At 40.5% G+C, this 23,701-nt stretch overlaps 1 protein-coding gene across 22 annotated transcripts in view; it reads right to left on the reverse strand.

The window, feature by feature from the left end:
- ITSN1 (intersectin 1) overlaps window positions 1-23,701 on the reverse strand; it is a 251,652-nt gene that overhangs the window by 185,368 nt on the left and 42,583 nt on the right. For 2 of the 22 annotated variants that reach the window (XM_060416044.1, XM_060416086.1), the window contains exon 1: window positions 18,879-22,426. The exons of the other annotated variants lie outside the window; for them this stretch is intronic. The gene's annotated coding sequence lies outside the window, so the exon portion shown is untranslated. Of the gene's footprint in view, window positions 1-18,878; window positions 22,427-23,701 lie in introns of those variants that run through there. 22 annotated transcript variants of the gene reach the window in all.

Consider the following 23,701-nt stretch of genomic DNA (forward strand, 5'->3'; position numbering starts at 1 on the left):
TCACTGAGCTTTATTGAACACTGAGCCAAAGAGTGATTCTTTACCAAACCAGGGGAGCCTTAAATTTACAGTATTCCAACAGTTCTAGGTTGCAGGCAACTACTTATACTGCCAGAGAAAGGCAAGCTGGCTAGAAGGTATCAGAAGGCAGAGAGGTTAAGGAAACAAGAGACCTATTCTTCCTCATATTTAAAATAACTTTATCACTGGCCTGCATTTTCACAGATCTATTGTCTACATGCAGTTCACAGTGTCCTTTTCTAATATTCAGGCTAATTTATTTGAAATAGATTCTCGTGGTACTAAGGCAATAATGATGACTGCAGCCATGAAATTAAAAGACGCTTACTCCTTGGAAGAAAAGTTATGACCAACCTAGATAGCATATTCAAAAGCAGAGACATTACTTTGCCGACTAAGGTCCGTCTAGTCAAGGCTATGGTTTTTCCTGTGATCATGTATGGATGTGAGAGTTGGACTGAGAAGAAGGCTGAGCACCAAAGAATTAATGCTTTTGAACTGTGGTGTTGGAGAAGACTCTTGAGAGTCCCTTGGACTGCAAGGAGATCCAACCAATCCATTCTGAAGGAGATCAGCCCTGGGATTTCTTTGGAAGGAATGATGCTAAAGCTTTAACTTCAGTACTTTGGCCACCTCATGCGAAGAGTTGACTCATTGGAAAAGACTCTGATGCTGGGAGGGATTGGGGGCAGGAGGAGAAGGGGACGACAGAGGATGAGATGGCTGGATGGCATCTCGGACTCGATGGACGTGAGTCTGAGTGAACTCCGGTAGTTGGTGATGGACAGGGAGGCCTGGCGTGCTGCAATTCATGGGGTCGCGAAGAGTCAGACACAACTGAGCGACTGAACTGAACTGAAGGCAATAAACTTTAAATTCATTTCTTACAAAAATCTATTTTTAAAATTTTGAAGTAAAGTTGCTCAAAAGATTTAGTTTTATGTTAAAGGACCTACAGGATAGCAACGTACAGAAGAAAAAATTTTAATTTCTGGAAATTTGGCATCAATAAAACATTGAGAAAGAAAGGAAAAGAAAACTGTCAAAATGTGAGACAAAAATGAAAGTATAAGCAACAATAAAATACCTTGTAAGGTACAAAAATATTTTTAGGAATACACAAAAGTACATAATATATCATGATATTATCTGGTATTTGAGAGTTGTGATAGTCTGGTTTCAGGCACTGTTCTACTCATATCAACCACTACCACCACCACCACCACCACCACTATCCCACCCCATCCCACTCCCTCATTCTAGAATAAAAATGGAAAGGAATCACAAAAATTAAAAGTTAAAAAAAAACTACTCCCCCCATATCTCTTACTTTTGGAGGCCATTACATCTCTAAGAATTCAAAATTAGAAAACCTTAAAAAAATGAAATCTCTATTTAAAAAAAAAATAAAAGTCTGCAATGAATGGAAAACAACTAGAAGAGTCTACACCCCTGCGTTTTAAGCAAGCCTTACACCAAATTCCAGGCCTGTGAAAAAAACGAGCAGGAGAACAAAAGGCAGGATGTACACAAAGGTCTTTTGAAATACAGAGAAAAGGTACCGAAAGCCACACAATACATGGACAAAGGGACTGATAAATCCCAAACACGCAGCCAGCCTGATCAATGTCGAACTGTCATGTCTGAAGTCATGGGCCTCAAATGCAGCTTCTCAATGTGCCACTGTTTGAAGTTGAACAAGATGGCCTGTAAGGGATGTGCAGCTTGCTCATGAGTAAGATTTTAAAACTGCGTGAAGGGTGAAGAACCCAATAAAAGAGAGAACTAAGTTCAAAGAGACAATGTCAATGTTCTATCTGAAAAGCTGGAGTGAATATTCAAGCTGTCCTCTCAAAAGAGAACAGGCATGCCTCCCAGGTTTCCGTTGTTGAGGGAAGGCGTGGTAGCAGGGGAATGAGGTGAGGAGGGGACGGGTCAGGAGCGGCCAGCGGCCAGCAAGCACTGTCAGGCCCAGCTGTCAGCACGTCTCTGGGCAACACACACTGGCATTTCAGACGACGTGTCCACTCACCCCTGCTTACGTTCCACAAAGAGAAATGCCATGGAATCTTGCCTATGGAGCTCCTAAATCACCCTTATTTTAATATTTGCAATAGGAGAGAATTCAGCAGGGAGCAATAAAACCAAAGCATAGCTACAAAGTTGAAAAATGAGGGACAGAAAACAAAAAGACAGAATAAAGGCATTCGTGCTTTAAGACAGAAATGGAAATTAACCAGCCCCTCTCTGAAGCTTATTGGCACCTCCAGACCACCAACCAGTTGCCGAGTCACATCTGAGAAGTAAGTCATTAACTTACAGCTTGTCTAACGCTTCTAAGATACCAGATTCTTGAACACTAAGCTGCAGATAGGACAACCATTCATAAAGCTTCAATAAGTGAGGGACTTTATTTCTTCCAGAAGGTCCCATTTTCAAGAGGGTTATTAAGAATAAAACAGTTATCACTGGGGTGGGGGGGGAACAGTATCACTGAGAGGCACTAAAAGCTAAAAAAGTAATTCCTGGAAGAAAGCAGATTACCCCAAATCAAACATCAATAATTTTAAGAATCCATGAGTGGATATGTATATATACAGCTGATTCACAGTATTGCACAGCAGATACTGACAAAACACTGCAAAGCAATTATATGCCAATTAAAAAAATAATTTAAAACAACATAAAATTAAAAACTATACTAAGATACCATCAAAAAAAAAAATCAATGAGTGGGAGAGGGGCATTTCAGACTAAATTTTATTTTAAATATAAATCTTTCGGAACCTCAAGATTATCTGGCAATTAATGAGATTATATAAATTTAACGTATTATCAATTCACTTTCCAGTTTCTTCCTAAATAAAAATAAGTGACAAAAAATTGAAAATTTCACAGGTAACTAAACACTTATCACATGGTGGCGGGGGGGGGGGGGGGGAGTAATGAATTTGGTAATGGGAGAAAAAACTGTTGTCCTCTGTGTCATGTGGATAAATCCAGTCACTAAAAGGAGACGATCTAAAACTTTTCTTCCAAATAAAAACTGAATTCTCAACACACTGCAAGGCACAAGCATATTTAAAAGAAAATATTTAATACTAAAATAACCTTCCATGTTATATCACCAGAAATGATATCACCCTGTCTTAAATCAACACACTGTACTAGTTGGCTACTCTCACCTTTATTGCTAAGGTAAATAAGCTATAAACCTCTAAATACAAGCAGCAACCAAGCAGGGTCTTATCAGTTCTGCTTCGGGAACAGTGATGAAAGCTAGGTAGAGAAAAGTTAGAGGAAGTCTCAGTTTTGGAAAAGAAGTCAAGAAACTACCCAGAAAGCACCAACTGTGCAAAACAGTGCTGTAACATGGAAAAGAGCAAGAAAGCAGAAAGGCCTCCTGCCAGATTTTTAAGCCTCATTCCACAAAAATTGTGCAACAGCTGCAATCAGATAAATTAAATATGAGTTTATGGAGCACAGTAAAAGAAGAAATGAAAATACACATGTTGTACAAAAAACAACCATGTGCTAGTACTGATAAACTGCTCTACATTTGAATATACTCATCAAAATGAAATTTGCCTGCACGGAAGCCTCGATAGGGCTTTCTTGGTGGCTCAGTGGTAAAGAACCTACCTGTCAACGCAGCAGACTCGGGTTCAATCTCTGGGGTCGAGAAGATCCCCTGGAGGAGGAAATGGCAACCCACTCCAGTATTCTTGCCTAGGAAACCCCACAGACAGAGGAGCCTGGTGGGCTGCAGTCCACGGGGTCACAGGGTTAGACACGACTGAGGAACTGAGCACGAGCACAAAGCTTTAATAATAAGCACACAACTGGGAAGCCAGAGAGCATGTCCATCTTCAACATCTTCACAGATGCAGTGCGCGACAGTTAGACCAACTAACGGTCCTGATGCCAGCAAGTGGAAACCTCAAAGGAGCTTTGTTTCAATCTCTTATTAGAGTCTGTGCTAAAGACTGGTAAGTGTTCACCCAATCAAGAGATAAAGGAAATCTATAGGGCTACCTATTAATAATCTCATCCATGCACAGATGCTGGCTGGCTCCTGCTACAGCTGAACATTTATTTACCAACAGGTGAAGAACAGCCATGAAATTAAAAGATGCTTGCTCCTTGGAAGAAAAGCTATGACCAACCTAGACAGCATATTAAAAAGCAGAGACATTACTTTGCTGACAAAGTTCCATCTAGTCAAAGCTATGGTTTTGTATGAATCTCCCTCTAGTCAAAGCTAGTCATGTATGGATGTGAGACTTGGACCATAAGAAAAGCTGAGCACCGAAGAATTGATGCTTTTGAACTGTGGTGTTAGAGAAGACTCTTGGGAGTCCCTTGGACTGCAAGGAGATCCAACCAGTCCATCCTAAAGGAAATCAGTCCTGAATATTCATTGGAAGAACTGATGCTGAAGCTCCAGTACTTTGGCCATCTGATGCGAAGAACTGACTCCTTTGAAAAGACCCTGATGCTGGGAAAGACTGAAGGCAAAAGGAGAAGGGGACGACAAAGGATGAGATGGTTGGATGGCATCACCGACTCGATGGACATGAGTTTGAGCAAGTTCCAGGAATTGGTGATGGACAAGGAAGCCTGGTGTGCTGCAGTCCATGGGGTCACAAACAGTTGGACACAACTGAGCGACTGAACTGACCTGAAAGAACAAGCGATGTCCAAAGAAAAAAAGCCTTACTGTAACATCAATGAAAAGTGACTGAGTGCCATGAATGAAAGTAAAGGACAATACAGTCATTAACAAAAGCCAACTGTGCCCTGGTAGGTGACCTAAAGGATGTCTATGCAGGACAAGATTTATGACACAAGGAACTTTTAGGGCTAAAAAACTATTCAGTGACATTAGCATCACTAAACACTCAGCAGACTGCAGCCAACAGAAAACCAGAGTGTTTCAGGAGACAACAGATACATGATTCAAATCTTTAATTTCACTTCACTTGACTGAATTACACTGAAATATATTTAAGCCTGAGAAAAAAAGACAAAAGCTGAAAAGAATCCTGGTCATCATTTACTAAGGATTTCACTCAATTTAAGTGGAAGTGGCTAGCTGTACCATTAAAGTACAGAAAAGAAACTTAGAAGTTTCTGTTAAAAATCACAAATACACTGTGCTCTGGAATAAAATTGAAAAAGAAAATTCCAAGTTTTCTCAATTTCATACTTTCTTTAAAAAGGTTCAATTTCTTATAATATGAAAAACCTTAGAGAAGCCACTTTTATTCTTAAAATGTGAATTCTAGTTCAGTTTATCCAGAATTACAATTTAAGCATGTTTCCACATGTAAAGTTGACTGCATTTGATTTAAAATGTTGTGGAATCCAGTAGAGCTATTTATAATTCCAAATAACATTCAAAAGATTTTGAAAAGATAACTATTGTTACTGAAGGGAAGAAAAGTTAATTTATTCAATATGCAGTTCACTGATTAACACTCATCTGTGTGGACATTATTAAACTAACCCTTTTATTTCCTCTCTGACAAAGCTTTTCTTATTTTCTTTACACCCCAACCTTTAAAATGGACCTTACAAAGTTTTTGTCAAATGGAAATTTTAATTGAGAATTTGAGCCAACTTAATTAAGGTTGGCTTAATTTCCAGCGTGGAAAGTTCACCACAAAAGAATGAAGTAAAACCTCAAAATAAGTAAGTTTATAATTGCAGATTTCCAGTATTAATAACTGTAACAACTAGAGCCCCCTCTCCCGCTGCTGGTGGGAGGACGAACTGTTTTATATCTCCTTTGGAAAGCAATGTGACAATAATGTTCCAAGGGTGAAAAAATGTTCTTTACCCAAGTAACCAATAATTCAACTCCTGGGAATGTGCCCTAAGAAAATAGTTAAAATGTCCAAAGCTGTTTACTGTGACCCCTTGTGGTCCAGTGGTTAAGAATGCCTGCCAGTGCATGGGTTTGATCCCTGGTCTGGGAAGATCCCTCCCACCATGGAGCAACTAAGTCCCAGGTGTCACAGCTACTGGGCCCATGCTCTGCAGCAAGAGCAGCCAACACAGCCAGGAGAGAGCAGTTCCCGCTCGCTGCAACTAGAGAGAGCCCACAGGCAGCAACTAAGAGCCAGGGCAGTCAGACACAGGGAGAGAAAATCCTCGATAAACTGAACAATTATCTTTTATCTTCAGAACATCTGAACATTAATATTTTCTCCCTTCTGTGGTTTTATTTCAATAGGTGAGATCCAGGAATTTGACTGAAAAATGTTACTCTGCTGTCTATAGAAAAATAGAACTGTATACAGAGAGATAAATGGTCACACCATCTATCTGGAATTCTAGTAAAGCTGCTAACGTTTAAATCTCCCTCCTTCCTGCCATCTGAGCATGTTGCTGCGGTGGCATTCATGGCCCTTACAACAGCGCTGGCAGCAGCAAGGCCAGGAGCGACTCTCAAAGACAGGCAGACTTCACTTGACTGTAAGAGTAGGTCAGCAAGAGTTAACTGAGCGTCACAGGCACAGTCCAGTTCAGAAAAGGATCACCAGCTTCAGGCTGGCCGTGGATCTTGTGGAAGTTATTTAAACTATTTCTAAACTTTAGAGGCTTTATCTATAAAATACAGATAACAGTACCTAGTTTATTGACCAAAAAACAAAAAAACAAAAAACAAAACTCATCATGCCAAAGACTCTCTCCTTGATCAAACTTTAACCAGGTTCCTCTGAGCCCCCTTCTGGATGAGGGCTCAGCCTTGGCCCTGCCCTGTCCTTTCTCCCTAGCCCAGTTTAGCAAGAATCCTCTAGTCCGTTTAACAGAGCATCCCTACCTGTGATTACATCTGATAACTGATCAAGTCCCTCAACTCCAACTTTTGATGTACCAGTCCTGGGCTTGCCTTTTGCAACATTCCTGTTAGGTCAATATAGCAACAATATCCTCCCATGAATGGATGCCTCCTTTTAATAAATTTCCATCCACTGACCACCCGCCTCCCCATACCCACCCGCCGCCCTTCATCCTGCCCCTTGGCTATAGATCCCCACTAATCTTTGCTGTACTCAGAGTTGAGTTGCAACTGTCTCCTCTGTTGCAATAGTCTTCAATAAAGTCTTCCTTACAATTTTAACAAGTGTCAGAATAAGCTTTTGTTTAACAAGGGGAAATCAGTGTGAATGTAAATAAAATGCTTGGAACACTAACTTACACACTTTTGTTCAGTCATGATTATCACCCAGTAAATATTAAAGACTAACAATGTTTAAACGCTAAACTGTTCAGCTTAAATCAAGTAATGGCTACTTATTACACAACGGTTTTTACTTTTTTTGGCTGTGCTGTGTGGCATAAGGGATCTTAGTTCTCCAACCAGGAATTGAACCCGTGCCCCCTGCAATGGAAGTGCAAGGTCTTAACCACTGGGCCTCCAGAGAAGTCCCACAAAACTGTTACTGTGATAAACATAACGATCCACCGAGAGCAACATCTAGGTGCTGCCTCAGAGAGCTCAAATTTAGAACAGGAACAGAGAATCACCCTGGGCATGCTTCATACAACAGTGCACGGCGGGTCAGGGTACAAACTCAGCAGAGAAGAGAAACTGATGAACTGAGTGTAGTGGAAGGGTCACCAGAGAGGCTCTGAAGGAGGAAGACAAGTTGCAGAATCACTGTCAAGGTGGAAGGCGAACACTCAGGAGGAAGGAAACCACCCCAAGGGCAAAGGTGTGAAGGTGGAGCTGAGACTGGACTGTGCCCCACTGGCAACACCTGGGCAAGGGAGCTAATGAAAGATTTAGCAGGAGCGGGCCAGGATCAGATTTACCTTTTCCAATTTACTTTTTCCGGTTTGTGCCCCTCCGGCAACTAAGAAGCGGGATTGGGGAAATGGCCGTTATAATTCAAATAAATGCATACTATGGAATTGGCAAGAAAACGTAGACACTGCCCATTAACAAGAAAAAAACTGACAAGGGAAAAAAAAAAAAGAAAACTGAGCACAGATACAGTTTGTAGAAATATACCAAAGGAAAAAAAGACACAAAATTAATATGTCATCATTAGGCAACCTTAAGGATTTTATTTATGGTACAGCTATTACAAATGGGTAACTATTAACTACTGAACTATTCCTACAAAAGAACTAAATTTATCCCCTGCAGAACTCTACCCACACTCCCCTCCCCTCTGTCTTCCCTTCTTGACCTGGCTAGTTCTTCTTGCTATTCTAAACTCAGGCCACATGTCCTGTTTGAAAGTCAGAATGGTTTAAGTGGACTTCCTCTACTGTTCTTCTTGCATGCTCTAAGCTTAGGTCTAAATCCACTGTCAATTGTTTGTTCAGTGTGTGTTCCTTGGACAAGACTTCGGTCCCTTGAAAATTAGAACCTGTTTCTGCATTTCTAGCCCTGTCACATGGTTCTAGCCATGTAATGACATGGATGACACGCAACGTATACTGAATGAATGGGTCTTAGAACAAATGAATGTAGGCTGAAAACTCCATGAGGTCACTCTTCCACCTTCAGTGGTCACCTGAATAAATTGAGAACTAAACAAGGAGTCTTTCCACAGTCAGATTCCTGATACACTGTATAATCCTGCAACTCTTAGGAATCAAACTAACTTCAATTCTCCAAAGTGCATAAAGAAGACTGAGTACCGAAGAATTGATGCTTTTGAACTGTGGTGTTGGAGAAGACTCTTGAGAGTCCCTTGGACTGCAAGGAGATCAAACCAGTCCATCCTAAAGGAAATCAGCCCTGAATATTCATTTGAAGGACTGATGCTGGAGCTGAAGCTCCAATACTTTGGCCACCTGATGCGAAGAACTGACTCATTGGAAAAGACCCTGATGCTGGGAAAGATTCAAGGCGAGAGGAGAAGGGGACAACAGAGGATGAGATGGTTGGATGGCATCACCAGCTTAATGGATATGAGTTTGGGCAAACTCCAGGAGAGAGTGAAGGCCAAGGAAAGCCTGGTGTGCTCCAGCCCATAGGGTCACCAAGAGTCGAACACAACTTAGTGACTGAACAACAACAAAGCAAAAGCCAAATATCGATTTCAAAAGTTCCAAGGCATACAAAACATTCCAAGAAAGACAACACAAGTGAGCTTGCTCCCTAAACGTCACAGTACGACATTAGTCACTCCAATTTTCACATCAATTATCTGGAGTTAAGACAGAAATTCCTAAAACATATTCCAACAAATGAAGCTGATGCTTAAACATACACCTTTTCAAGAAAAAAATAAAGCTTCATAGTTTTATTGAAAACACTGGTGACTTTTTACTTTTTTTTCTTAATTTAATGTTTTAAGAGAGGTGAAGCAGCTTCTTCTTCTTTATTGAATAAAACAGGCAACCATGCTCTAGAAACTTGTTTTTTTGGAAGCAACAATCAAACCCTCCCAAGGTTTCTCTTTATCTGCTCAAAGCACAAGTTTCTCTTAAAAAGTCTTCATTGATTCAGCCCTAAAATCAAATAAATTCAGCTTAACATCAGAGGCTTCCTCTGCTTATTTTATTTACTCAGTACCAAAGTACATTGTCACTGCCTTTTAAGGACCTTTCAAAGCCAGGCAGTTGTCACAGGATGCAGACAATTCAAGTTGTAGGACACAATGAGGGCCACTGACAACCGCCCTGTCTATACACTTATGCCTCCTGAGCAACTCCTCTCACTTGTTCTCAAAAGTTAATTCATTTCCAAGTGAAATTAAAAGACGCTTGCTCCTTGGAAGAAAAGTTATGACCAACCTAGACAGCATATTAAAAAGCAGAGAAATTACTTTGCCAACAAAGGTCCATCTATCTAGTCAAGGCTATCGTTTTCCAGTAGTCATGTATGAATGTGAGTTGGACTATAAAGAAAACTGAGGGCGGAAGAATTGATGCTTTTGAACTGTGGTGTTGGAGAAGACTCTTGAGAGTCCCTTGGACTGCAAGGAGATCAAATCAGCCAATCCTAAAGGAAATCAGCCCTGAATATTCATTGGAAGGACTGATGCTGAAGCTGAAGCTCCAATACTCTGGCCACCTGATGCGAAGAACTGACTTATTGGAAAAGACCCTGATGCTGGGAAAGATTCAAGGCGAGAGGAGAAGGGAACAACAGAGGATGAGATGGTTGGATGGCATCACTGACTCAAGGGACATGAGCTTGAGTAAACTCCAGGAGTTGGTGATGGACAAGGAGGCCTGGTGTGCTCCAGTCCATGGGGTCACTAACAGTCAGACAGGACTGAGGGACTGAACTGAACTGAAGTGTAACAGAAACTAACCCTTTGAGTAGGTCAACATAACAATGTAACAAAGGGGACCACCCTGTGGGAAAGAGAAACCTCTGGGTTCCCTGAAAAACCACTACCCCAAATCCTCAGACCCTTAAGTTCTGTAAACTAGAAACATCAAAATCTAAATATACCATGGCTCATCTCCTTATGGGAAAAGCTCACGCCTACAGAAGCACTGAGGTGAGGCTGAAGAATCCTTTAAGTATTACCAAAGTTTGAATTCTTCAACCCTAACTATGTACAAGGTTGGAGAACCATTACTGGGACTCAAAGCAAATGAATCTTCTGTGAAATGCACAGGACAGTGGAAAGTGAAAGCTGCTCAGTGTGTCCCATTCTTTGTGACCCCAGGGACTATACAGTCCATAGAATTCTCCAGGCCAGAATACTGGAGTGGGTAGCCTTTCCCTTCTCCAGGGGATCTTCGTGACCCAGGAATTGAACCAGGGTCTCCTGCGTTGCAGGCGGATTCTTTACCAACTCAGCTATCAGGAAAGCACGTGGTCCAGACTTTTCTCAAGAATACAATCCAAACCAGAGACAGAGAATGATTTCATCTGTAAGCACACAGTAAGTCCAGAAAAATGGAGGAGTCTAGTGACACGGCCCTTGTCACAGATCTGCTTGGTTAATGCTTGCCACCTAATGCAAAGGACTCATTCTGACTTTCTGAGACAGCACAAAGCTTCCCTGAAGTGGATCACCAGTATATCACCCACCCTGAAGCGCAAGACATAAAAGATAAGGTGGGGGGAAGGGAGAAGACAAACATCGCATTCAAGACAGCCAGGCAGCAGGCACACTGACTGAGACCCCCTGTCCCAGACAGTGCGACTGGCACTGCAAACAGTAACTCTACCCTGAAAGGGGAGAGGCCCGAGGACGCAGAGGCGAGCACTTAGTGCGGTTCAACTGCCTGGCCTTTAAGTGAGCCATCTACCCACACTCACCACTGTGCACTAAAAACAGGACACAAGAGGGCTTTTATAGCATCCCCAGTTACTAAAAATGTTAAGAAAACCAATTTCAAAACACGCAGCAGAACCTGTATACTGGGAAAAGAGAAAAAGCAATATGTGCATCCAGCGCCAAAAACACAAATCCAGAAAAATGGGATGTTCATAATAACACCTCACTTTTATATAGCTCTGATCTGCGAAGCAGTGCAAATATTTTTGCAAATTAAAGGAAAAAATCTAATTATAGGACTTATAACAACAACCCTGTGAAATAGGTGGAATGCAAATATAATTACTTCTGTTTAGCTACTGAAGACAAGTAGACACATATTTAATCACACGCAAGTCACAGTCCTGATGGAACTCAGTCCAGGACTTTCCTTCATCATCCCATACAGCCAAGTTACCAGTAACCTGAGTGATCTTAATAAAGTAAAGCATAAAAGTGAACCCCATGGTTTTCTATGCTCAAGAACTAAATTCTAAGAATTAACAATTAAGTCAAAATTGGTTTTAGTTTTAGAAGGAAAACAGTTCCAGAATTCTATTTAACCTGTTGAATCTACTTTTTAAAACTTTCTTTGAATCTACTTTTTCAGGAATCAAGAAACCATTATGATAATGATTATTAAAGCCACTTAAATTTAGCAATCATAGAGAAAAGTGAAAACTCGGTTTCTCACACTCACCAATATAAACATAACAGTTTTACGCCTCCTTCAAAGGACAAAAGGAATTCAGTTTAAAGTGCAAGGTCAAAGTATACAAAAAGACACGCTGGCCTGGGAAACCAATAGGTTTAACAACAAAAGATGAGTCAACCAATACTTGCAGATCTCAGGGTATTTGAAAGAATATTTTATTTTGACCCAGGAAAGGAATTAAATAAATTATCCCACTGATGGCTAGGAAAAGAGATCACCTTTAAGTGCTTCATTTGCGCTTTTTAAAAAGCTATTATTATGAGGTGCTTTTAAAAGCTAGTATATTATTACAGCATTAAGGGGCACTTCCTAAATATATCCAATATAGCTAACTCCTCTCCAAGCCAACTCCTGATGAAATAATTCTTTCTTCCCTTCAATGCCGTTTAGATAAAGCACAGACAAGGCAGTACAGGACAGCTAAACCTGAGCTTGCTACAGGAATTTCCAAGCAGATAAGAACGTAAGAACTCTGCAAATACCTGGCATTTGAAAGACAAGAGAAACTGGAAGAAACTATCCAGAGAAAATATGAGCTCCTTTCTCACAAGGTAAGCTCTTGAATTAGAGTCTGCCTCCTTATAAATTCTGTTCAGCCCTGAGAGACTATGCCAGTGCCAAGAAGGAAAATGGCTTCCACTGTCACTATCAAAAGCAACTAACTCTAATGAAGCGATAGGATGTCTACAATCTGTTTCAAAATAATCTAGAGTCGGGCTGGCGGGAAAGATGAAAAAACACGGACCAAGAATTAACACTTACTGAAGCCTGATAATGGGGGTTAGTGGTTGGAATTTTTCATAATAAAAGGTCAAACAAAGAAACAGAAGCAAGCACATTTAGAAAGCAAATGCCTCTCAGCTAGCCTATTTGTGTAAAGCCAGCTTATAGAAATGCATAACTGAGAACTGAAAAGGAATGTATTATGTCAAAACTTATTTAAATTCTTTGTAGCTATAAAACAATTAGGATGACCTATGGTTTTTCTATTATTCACACAGGTGTGAAAGGATGAATTAAGAAATTACCTGTTTCTACACTGCTATGTTTTCTCCTTTATGTCACTGCAGTTAAGCCTGATTAAAAGCAATGACCGATCTTTTTCTCTCTTCAGTCTGACAAAAGATACTCCAAAATGAAGGAAATTGAGATACCCTGGGGAAACTGTTTCTACCCCCAATCTAGACTAGCTAGATTAGCAAATTTTAAACTACCCTTTACATCAGTTTCTAAGAGTTAAGCTTCAATTAATTAAGCTGATTTTTAATATACTACTTTAATCTTGATAAATATTCTCATAAATTGTGTTAGCACATATTTGGAAATTTTCATTCTTTTAAATTCTGCTCAAAATTGCAACACAAAAGAGACCAAAGGCCTGATGTCTTTTATTCAACAGAATCAGTACTCTCCAATGAGTGCCATCAATTCCACTTTCGCCTCCAAAGTTGATTTCAGACACTTGACAACCAAGATTAATGTCTGACCTGTGAGCTGATCTTAATAATGGACACTTTATTTTTTTAAGGAGATAAATGTTAGATAAGTAATCACATGGAAACTCAAAGTTACCACTGAATCCCCTTTCTTTCAGAAGTTATCAGCACTCTTTTTATACCGAATTTACCAGGATACCTTAACAGAACTGGGAAAATTAAACTCCAGGATGAGAATCCAAGAATCACTTGCAGGGCCCACTTTCCTCTCCAGCAGGTGTCACATGGAGCTTCATTCTCCTGCTCTTCCCTCTTTGCTCCTTTGGATCTGGAAGCCTGACTTAGAGGCATCTGCTTCAACAGCAAACATTCAAATTATTTAAACTGCCCTCTCTACACATTCCTAACTTATCTGGTGGAGCAGGCATTTCAAAACTAAACAGCTATGAAAATTAAAACAGAAAAATTCACCAAAATTCAAAAACTGGTCACTGACCTCCCTGAGGCTACATTTGGTATTTCAAAATATTTGCAAATTACATCAAGCACAGGAAGTTTGGAATCATGTCATCTATACGGTAACTTTAACAGGCCTGATCAGATCCCTTTGTAAAACGGACACAAACAGTATCTTTCAGTTAACATATAAGGAATTCGGTCCACACATTTCAAGAGACAAACCAGTCCTCTGATCAATACTGAGACAGCAAATATTTCATGCATGTACCTCAGCAGGGTGGATCACCAGCACTGTGAAGGGCTCGATGACTCAGGACTCAGCCATGTTTCCAAAGCTTAGAGGGAAGATGATTAATGATACTGAAGAACAAGGCATGGTGAACTTTTACAATGGGTTGCTTACAAAAGCTCAGTTGCTAACTAAGTGCTTTGACCTTAGATAAAGAGGGTACTCAACACAGAGGTTCAAGCAGGGGCTACATTCTGGAATGACTCACATTAAACTTATCTAGTATTTCACATGCTAGTAAAGTAATGCTCAAAATTCCCCAAGCCAGACTTCAGCAATACGTGAACTGTGAACTCCCTGATGTTCAATCTGGTTTTAGAAAAGGCAGAGGAACCAGAGATCAAATTGTCAACATCCGCTGGATCATGGAAAAGCAAGAGTTCCAGAAAAACATCTATTTCTGCTTTATTGACTATGCCAAAGCCTTTGACGGTGTGGATCACAATAAACTGTGGAAAATTCTGAAAGAGATGGGAATACCAGACCACCTAACCTGCCTCTTGAGAAATCTGTATGCAGGTCAGGAAGCAACAGTTAGAACTGGACATGGAACTGGGACTGGTTCCAAATAGGACAAGGAGTACGTCAAGGCTGTATACTGTCACCCTGCTTATTTAACTTCTATGCAGAGTACATCATGAGAAACGCTGGACTGGAAGAAACACAAGCTGGAATCAAGATTGCCAGGAGAAATATCAATCACCTCAGATATGCAGATGACACCATCCTTATGGCAGAAAGTGAAGAGAAACTAAAAAGCCTCTTGATGAAAGTGAAAGAGGAGAGTGAAAAAGTTGGCTTAAAGCTCAACATTCAGAAAACGAAGATCATGGCATCTGGTCCCATCACTTCATGGCAAATAGATGGGGAAACAGTGGAAACAGTGTCAGACTTTGTTTTTTGGGGCTCCAAAATCACTGCAGATGGTGACTGCAGCCATGAAATTAAAAGATGCTTACTCCCTGGAAGAAAAGGTATGACCAACCTAGATAGTATATTCAAAAGCAGAGACATTACTTTGCCGATTAAGGTCTGTCTAGTCAAGGCTATGGTTTTTCCTGTGGTCATGTATGGATGTGAGAGTTGGACTGTGAAGAAGACTGAGTGCCGAAAAATTGACGTGTTTGAACTGTGGTGTTGGAGAAGACTCTTGAGAGTCCCTTGGACTGCAAGGAGATCCAACCAGTCCATTCTGAAGATCAGCCCTGGGATTTCTTTGGAAGGAATGATGCTAAAGCTGAAACTCCAGTACTTTGGCCACCTCATGTGAAGAGTTGACTCACTGGAAAAGACTCTGATGCTGGGAGCGATTGGGGGCAGGAGGAGAAGGGGACGACCCAGGATTAGATGGCTGGATGGCATTGCAGACTCGATGGACGTGAGTCTGAGTGAACTCCGGGAGATGGTGATGAACAGGGAGGCCTGGCGTGCTGCGATTCATGGGGTCTCGAAGAGTCGGACACGACTGAGCGACTGAACTGAACTGAACTGAACTGAACAACACAAAGGTTCAAGCAGGGGCTCCATTCTGGAATGACTCACATTAAACTTATCTAGTATATTTCAAAAAGATAACAGGACTCAAATCAACGTATTAGCAAGTTTTGACTTTTCAAAAGATTGTGAAAACCCAGGGCTGTGAAAAAGTGATTTCACAGTAAACAAAGAAAAAGAAAAGATTAATAAAGGAAATAACCCTGATGCCCCAGGAACTGACAATCTGATCTTTGAACCACCTCCCACCAAATTTTTCAGGCCTCTGGTCTACTTTTCACCATTCTTCTACTCATTTCCATGCTTGCCTCATGTGAGAGAGAAAAGGAACAAGATGTAACTTTATTGAATGAATAGTTCATATGGAGGAAAGCAGAAAAGGGAAAGCTAAAATTAATTTTATGACAGCTTTATTTCATCTGTGACCCTTCCTATTGTTAATTCATGACACTATGTGTTAAACAAGAGATACTGCAAGAAGTAGAATAAGCGATCACAATATGACCATAAATATGGACAATGTTCAAACACCACAAGGAGAAAGAAAGGAGGAAAAGGAAACACAGTCCAATATACAATAAACATTATCAGCCGTGGTCCTGAGCTACCAGATGGAAAACACTCCTTTCCTCAGTTGTATTTAATATACATTTTGTATAATGGACATGTGAGTGATTATCCAGGGTCTGCTGAGATCTCCAAAATGGTAATTAAGATAGTCAATTCACACTATCAAGGTGTTTGAAAATACAGGTTGCAAACATTCCTGCCCCACCTCCAAATAAATACCCTTCAAAACAAACCCTAGGAGACTTCCTTGTGAAGTGACTACATCAAAAAATACACTGCAACAGATAGGGTGATGATCAAAATATTTGCTGTCCTTCCCTTGCCAAATCCTTCCCTAGCTGCTCATCCTTGGAGAGCATTACACTTCTTCAACCCTGAGGCCATGTTTGACCACATGACTTGCTTTGGCCAATGAAGAATCAGTTCAGTTCAGTTCACTTCAGTCGCTCAGTCTTGCGGGACTCACTTTTTGTGACACCCTGTACTGCAGCACGCCAAGGGCATTAATATGAGAAATAAACTTTTGTTGTTGGAAACTCGGGATTGTTACTACAACATAATTTAGCGAAAGTTGACTCATTCATATATTCCTGACTAAACTCTGATACATTAAAGATATACCAATGGGCAGGAGGAAGAAATAAGTAACCTATAGTTTCCAACTTAATCTTGCAAGAAGTAGATAAAATTTGGCCCCCAACCAGCAATCACTAGCATACTACTTGTTTTGATTTGTTTCTTCCAAAAGTCTGGAAAGGCCAATCTGTTGTACTTCAAGCATTTGCAGGGACTGGCCTTGTGGTCCAGTGGTTGAGAGGTCACGCTTCCAATGCAGGAGGCAAGGGTTCAATCCCTGGTAAAGGAACAAGGATCCCAAATGCCACGTGATGTGGTCAAGGAAAAAAAGCATTTGCTTTTTGTTGTCCTCTCAAAATATGATACAATGAAATTATTCCACAGGACACAGAGAACAAGAAATGTCCAGAAGAATGAAATCTACCACTTTTCTTTGAAACCAATTAAATATAAGAATCATTGCTCTACACCTGGAACTAACATAATCTTATATATAGGTCAATCATATCTTGATTTAAAAAAACTTAACTCAAAACATGGTCCATTGGAGAAGACAATGGCAAACCACTTCAGTCATCTTTGAGAATCCCATGCACAGTATGGAAAGGCAAAACATCTGACACTGAAAGATGAACTCCCCAGGTCGGTAGATGCCCAATATGCTACCGGAGAATATTTAACTCCATAAAGAATGAAGAGATAGAGCCAAAGCAAACAAAACACCCAGTTGTGGATGTGACTGGTAAGGGAAGTAAAGTATGATGCTATAAAGAACAATACTGCAGAGGAACCTGGAATGTTAAGTCCACGAATCAAGGTAAATTGGAGGCGGTCAAACAGGAGATGGTAAGAGTGAACATCAACACTTTAGGAATCACTGAAGTAAAATGGACTGGAATAAGCGAATTTAATTCAGATGACCATTACATCTACTACTGTGGGCAAGAATCCCATAGAAGAAATGGAGTAGCCATCATGGTCAACAAAAAAGTCAGAAATGCAATACTTGGGTGCAATTTCAAAAACAGAATGATCTCTGTTCGTTTCCAAGGCCAACCATTCAATATCACAGTAATCCAAGTCTATGTCCCAACCACTAATGCTGAAGAAGCTGAAGTTGAACAGTTCTATGAAGACTTACAAGACCTTCTGGAACTAACACCCAAAAAATATGTCCTTTTCATTATAGGGGACTGGAATGCAGAAGTAGAAAGTCAGATACCTGGAGTACCAAGCAAATTTGGCCAGGAGTACAAAATGAAGCAGGGCAAAGGCTAACAGAGTTTTGCCAAGAGAATGCACTGGTCATAGCAAACACCCTCTTCCAACAACACAAGAGAAGACTCTACACATGGATATCACCAGATGGTCAATACTGAAATCAGACTGACTATTATATTCTTTGCAACCAAAGATGGAGAAGCTCTATACAGTCAGTACAACAAGACTGGGAGCTGACTGTGGCTCAGATCATGAACTCCTTATTGCCAAATTCAGACTTAAATTGAAGACAGTAGGGAAAACCACTAGACCATTCAGGTATGACCTAAATCAAATCCCTTACGATTTTACAGTATAAGTGAGAAATAGATTCAAGGGATTAGATATGATAGATAGAGTGCCTGAAGAACTATGGACTGAGGTTCATGACACTGTACAGGAGGCAGGGATCAAGACCATCCCCAAGATAAAGAAATGCAAAATGGCTGTCTGAGGAGGCCTTACAAATAGCTGTGAAAAGAAGAGAAGCTAAAGGCAAAGGAGAGAAGGAAAGATATACCCATTTGAATGCAGAGTTACAAAGAATAGCCAGGAGAGATAAGAAAGACTTCCTTACTGATAAATGCAAACAAATAGAGGAAAACAATAGAATGGGGAACACTAGACATCTCTTCAAGAAAATAAGAGATATAAAGAGAATATTTCATGGAAAGACAGGCAAAATAAGGCACAGAAATGGTATGGACCTAACAGAAGCAGAAGGTATTAAGAAGAGGCGGCAAGAATACACAGAAGAACTATGCAAAAAAGATCTTCATAACCCACATAACCATGATGATGTGATCACTCACCCAGAGCCAGACACCTTGGAATGCAAAGTCAAATGGACCTTAGGAAGCATTCTGCCATAAGGGTGGTATCATCGGCGTATCTGAGGTTGTTATTTCTCCTGGCAATCTTGATTCCAGCTTGTACTTGATCCAGTCTAGCATTTCTCATGATGTACTCTGCATTTAAGTTAAATAAGCAGGGTGACAATATACAGCCTTGACGTAATCCTTTTCCTATTTGGAACCAGTCTGTTGTTCCATGTCCAGTTCTAACTGTTGCTTCCTGACCTGCATACAGATTTCTCAAGAGGCAGGTCAGGTGGTCTTGTATTCCCATCTCTTTCAGAATTTTCCACAGTTTATTGTGATCCACACAGTCAAACGCTTTGGCATAGTCAATGAAGCAGAAATAGATGTCTTTCTGGAACTCTCTTGCTTTTTCCATGATCCAGTGGATGTTGGCAATTTGATCTCTGGTTCCTCTGCCTTTTCTGAAACCAGCTTGAACATTAGGGAGTTCACGGTTCACGTATTGCTGAAGCCTGGCTTGGAGAATTTTGAGCATTACTTTACTAGCATGTGAGATGAGTGCAATTGTGCGGTAGTTTGAGCATTCTTTGGCATTACCTTTCTTTGGGATTGGAATGAAAACTGACCTTTTCCAGTCCTGTGGCCACTGCTGAGTTTTCCAAGTTGGTTGGCATACTGAGTGCAGTACTTTCACAGCATCATCTTTTAGGATTTGAAATAGCTCAACTGGAATTCCATCTCCTCCACTAGCTTTGTTGTAGTGATGCTTCCTAAGCCCACTTGACTTCACATTCCAGGATGTCTGGCTCTAGGTGAGTGATCACACCATCGTGATTATCCGGGTCGTGAAGATCTTTTTGGTACAGTTCTATGTATTCTTGCCACCTCTTCTTAACATCTGCTTCTGTTAGGTCCATAACATTTCTGTCCTTTATTGTGCCCATCTTGGCATGAAATGTTCCCTTGGTACCTCTTATTTTCTTGAAGAGATCTCTAGTTTTTTCCATTCTATTGTTTTCCTCTATTTCTTTGCATTGATCACTGAGGAAGTCTTTCTTATCTCATCTTGCAATTCTTTGGAAGTCTGCATTCAAATGGGTGTATCTTTCCTTTTCTCCTTGGCCTTTTGGTTCTCTTTTTTTTGACAGCTATTTGTAAGGCCTCCTCAGACAACTATTTTGCATTTTTTCTTGGGGATGGCCTTGATCACTGCCTCCTGTACAGTGTCATGAATCTCAGTCCATAGTTCTTCAGGCACTCTATCATATCTAATCCCTTTAAATCTGTTTGTCACTTCCACTGTATAATCATAAAGGATTTGATTTAGGTCATACTGAATGGTCTAGTGGTTTCCCCTACTGTCTTCAATTTAAGTCTGAATTTGGCAATAAGGAATTCATGATCTGAGCCACAGTCAGCTCCCAGTCTTGTTTCTCCTGACTGTATAGAGCTTCTCCATTCTTCACGAGAACCTAGGGGAAAGAAGCAGTGACTGATTGAGACCTACCTGCTAGTAGGTCTCCTACAGAGGTATAGTTTGGCAGTGGCTTGCTGCAGGACAGAGGCGCTGGCAGTAGCAGTGCTGGGACAAGACCCTTGTTGTGAGCCCTCTTGGAGGTCACCATTAGCCCTGCCATAGAGCCAGTAGATTCCACGGCTGGGTCACCTCAGCCAAACAACTAACAGGGAGGGAGCCGCAGCCAATCAGCAGACACTTGGGTTAAAGTTTTATTGAGCCCTTCCCACCAGCACAATACCCAGTTTTTCCTAGCTAGCCCCTCCCATCAGGAAACTTGCACAAGTTTCCTAGCTTCATCCACCAGAGGACAGACAGAAGAAGCAAGAACTACAACCTTGCAGTCTCCAGTACAAAAACCACAATCACATAAAGTTAATTAAAATGAAAAGGCAGAGGATTGGATGAAGAAACAAGTTCGTTGTTTAATTGTTCAGTTGTGTCCAATTCTTTGTGACCCCATGGACTGTAGCCCACCAGGCTCCTCTGTCCATGGGATTCTCCAGGCAAAAATACTAGAGTGGGTTGTCATTTCCTTCTCCAAGGGATCTTCCCGACTCAGGGATCAAACTCATGTCTTTTATGTCTCCTGAATTGGCAGATGGGTTCTTTACCACTTGGGCTACCTGGAAAGCCCAAGGAACAAGATAAAAGCCCAGAAAAACAACTAAATGAAGTGGTGATACAGACTTACAAAAAAAAAAAAGAATAATGATAATGAGGATGATCCAGGATCTCCGAAAAAGAATGAACATGCAAGAAATGTTTAACAAGACGCGGAATAACTAAACAACAACACAAAAAACAAAACCAACCAGAGGTGAACAATAGACTAGAAGGAATCAACAACAGAATAACAGAAGCAGAAGAATGGATAAGAGACCTGAAGGACAGAATGGCGGAAATAACTGCTGCAAAACAGAATATAGAAACAAAGAATGAAAAGAAATGAAGACAGCCTAAGAGATCTCTGGGACAACATTAAACACATCAACATCCACATTATAGGGGTTCCAGAAAGACAAGAGATAGAGAAAGGACCTGAGAAAATGTTTGAAGAGATGATAGCTGAAAACTTCCCAAACATGGGAAAGGAAATAGCCAATCAAGTCCAGGAAGGGCAGAGAGTCCAGGCAGGATAAATCGAAGGAGGAACACATCAAGACATACAGCAATCAAACTGACAAAAACTAAAGATAAGGATAAAACATTGAAAGCTACCAGGGGAAAACCACAAACAACACAAGGGAACTTCCATAAGGTTATCAACTGATTTCTCAAGCCAGAAGGGAACGGCACAATATATTTAAAGTGGTGAAAAAAGAAGAACCTACAACCAGGAATACTCTACCCAACAAGACTCTTAACCAGATTTGAAGGAGAAATCAACGCTTTGCAGACAATCCAAAGATATGAGAATTCAGTACTTCCAAACCAGTTTTACAGCAGATGCTAAAGAGATTTCTCTAGGCAAGAAACACAAGAGAAGGAAAAGACCTACAAAAAATAAACCCAAAACAATTAAGAAAATGGTAATAGGACCATACATATCAGTAATTACCTTTAAATGTAAATGGTTTAAGTGAACCAACAAAAAGACAGTCTGGCTGGGTGGATACAAAAACAAAACCTATATATATGCCATCTATGAGTGACCCACTTCAGACCTAGGGACACTTACGGACTGAAAGTAAGGGGATGGAAGAAGATACTCCATACAAATGGAAATCAAAAGAAAGCTGGAATAGCAATACACATACCAGACAAAATTTAAAAAGAGACAAAGAAGGACACTACATAATGACCAAGGATTCAATCCAAGAAGATAAAGATATAACAATTATGTATGCATTCAACATAGCACTTCAATATGTAAGGCAAATACTAACGTAACATAAAGGGAGAAATTGACAATAACACAATAATAGCGGGGGATTTTAACACTCCATTTCCATCAACGGACAGCTCATCAGACAGAAAATTAATAAAGAAACATAGTTTCTTTGTCATTAAATCCAGCTAAATGTCACTTTAGACCAACTGGACTTAATTGATATATAGAGTGCATCCCATCTAACAGCAGCAGACAACACATTCTTCTCAAGCGCAAACAGAACATTCTTCAGGACTGACCAAATGCTGGGCCACAAGGCAAGCCTTGGTAGATTTAAGAAAGTCAATTTCATATCAATCATCTTTTCTGATCACAACACTAAGAGATTACAGATAAATAAACTACAAGAAAAAAAGCTATTAAAAAACAAAAACATGTGGTGGCTAAACAATACACTACTAAACAACCAACGGATCACTGCAGAAATAAAACAATACCTACAGACAAAAATGAAAGCACAATGGTACAAAACCTATGGGAAGGAGCAAAGCAGTTCTAAGAGGGAAGTTTATAGCAATACAAGAACAGTGTGGCAGTTCCTTAAAAGACTAACAATGGAGCTACCCTGCTATCTTACTTTTGGGCATATATCCAGAGAAAAACATGATCCAAAATGATACATGTGCCCTAATGTTCACTGTAGCAGTTTATAATAGCCACAATATGGAATGCTGTCCATTGACAGAGGAATGGAGGAGCAATGGATAAAGCAGATACAGGACATATATACAATGGAATGAGCTTCTCTGGTGGCTCAGACAGTAAAGAATCCATCTGCCAGTACAATAGACTTAAGAGACACAGCTTCGATCCCTGGGCCAGGAAGATTCCCTGGAGAAGGGAATGGCAACCCACTCCAGTATTCTTGATTAGAGAATTCCAGGGACAGAGGAACCTGGTGGGCTACAGTCTGTGGGGTCACAAAGAGTTGGACACAAATGAGCAACTAACATACACACACACACACACACACACACACAAATTACTAAGCCATTAAAAAGGATGAAATAATGCCCTTTGCAGCAACATGGATAAACTTAGAGATTGTCACTGAATGAAATAAGTCAGACAGAGAAAGAGAAATATTGTATGACATCTCTTGTTAGCAAAAGTGTTAATCACTCAGTCGTGTCTGACTCTTTGCAACCCTATGGGCTATAGTCCATTGTAGCCCACGAGGCTCCTCTGTGCATGAGATTTCCAGGGCAAGAACACTGGAGTGCGTTGCCATTCTCTTCTTCATGGGATCTTCCCGACCTATGGACTGAACCTAGGTCTCCTGCAGTGCAGGCAGGTTCTTTACCACCTGAGCCACCAGGGAAGCCCCCTTATACTACATGTGGAATCAAAAATGAAATGATACAAATGAACTTACAAAACAGAAAGAGACTCAAAGACGTAGAG

Source organism: Ovis aries, chromosome 1 (genome assembly GCF_016772045.2).
Source record: "Ovis aries strain OAR_USU_Benz2616 breed Rambouillet chromosome 1, ARS-UI_Ramb_v3.0, whole genome shotgun sequence".
Classification (NCBI taxonomy): Eukaryota; Metazoa; Chordata; class Mammalia; order Artiodactyla; family Bovidae; genus Ovis; species Ovis aries.